The following is a 942-nucleotide window of genomic DNA, read 5'->3' on the forward strand; positions in this document are numbered from 1 at the left end:
GAGAGAAAACAAATTGAAAAAAAAATGTGCAAGAAAAAAGAGAAAAAAAAAGAGATTAAATTGCTTTTGTTTCTTTTTTGGCAACATGTCCCCTTTTCCTTTCTTTCCTTACTCCTGGTTCCCCAACCCCAAATGTTGCATCAGCTCAGCCCCCACCCCCCAGTCCCTTCCTCTGGGGTAGGGTTGGGGCAAGAGGTCATGAGGGAGACAGTCACAGGGAGGGGAAAACACGCAGGAGGACAGAGAACGAGAGACACGGGGGAGGGGAAGACGGGTAGGCAGGAGGACCATGCCTTCGGATGTGTGTGGGCACCCTCATGAGAGGGGGGAGTCCAGCTGGGAGGCGGGCTCTGGTTAGGGGGGCACCGGGGAGGGAGTGGGGGGACACTCTGGTCCCCTCTCGCCCTGTCTGCTGCCCTCCTGCCAGAACCAGGGCCCCAGGGAAGGAAGCTCAGTTCCTCCCAGGCCTGGGTGCCCGGAACCGAGAGAACAGGCTAAACTCCTTCCAGTCTGTGCTGGCCCCACCTGGGAGCAGCTGGGTCCCCCCAACCCTCACCACCCAGAAAGAGCCAACACAGAGAGGGTGGCAGAGTTGGACACAGAATGACGGAGAGGCAGACTAGCAGAGCCCCCTTGGGCCTCAGAGAGCTGGGGTGGGGAGACAGAGGTAGAGAGGGAAGAGGCTGGGGTGGGGAGACATCACACAGGGCAGGACAGCAGGTGGCACAGACACGCTCCCCCGAGACTCAGTTTCTGTGCCCAGCAACCCCCCTGGGGGCCCCGGAGCCAGGAGCTCCACGCCACCCGCTGCCTGGTGGGCCGGCGGTACCTGGGGGAGGAAGGGGCATGGTTAGACTGTGCACAGCTGCAAGGCAAATCCAGTGTTAGTCGGGCCTGTCCAATGTGTATGTGGCGGGGACCCCACACACCCACTGCCCCAGC

General features: G+C 60.4%; 1 protein-coding gene across 3 annotated transcripts in view; it reads right to left on the bottom strand.

The window, feature by feature from the left end:
- The window catches only part of ADGRL1 (adhesion G protein-coupled receptor L1), a 29063-nt gene that overhangs the window by 17740 nt on the left and 10381 nt on the right, over positions 1 to 942 (bottom strand). The gene's annotated exons all lie outside the window — the stretch shown is intronic.

Source organism: Myotis davidii, unplaced genomic scaffold, assembly GCF_000327345.1.
Source record: "Myotis davidii unplaced genomic scaffold, ASM32734v1 scaffold1204, whole genome shotgun sequence".
NCBI lineage: Eukaryota > Metazoa > Chordata > Mammalia > Chiroptera > Vespertilionidae > Myotis > Myotis davidii.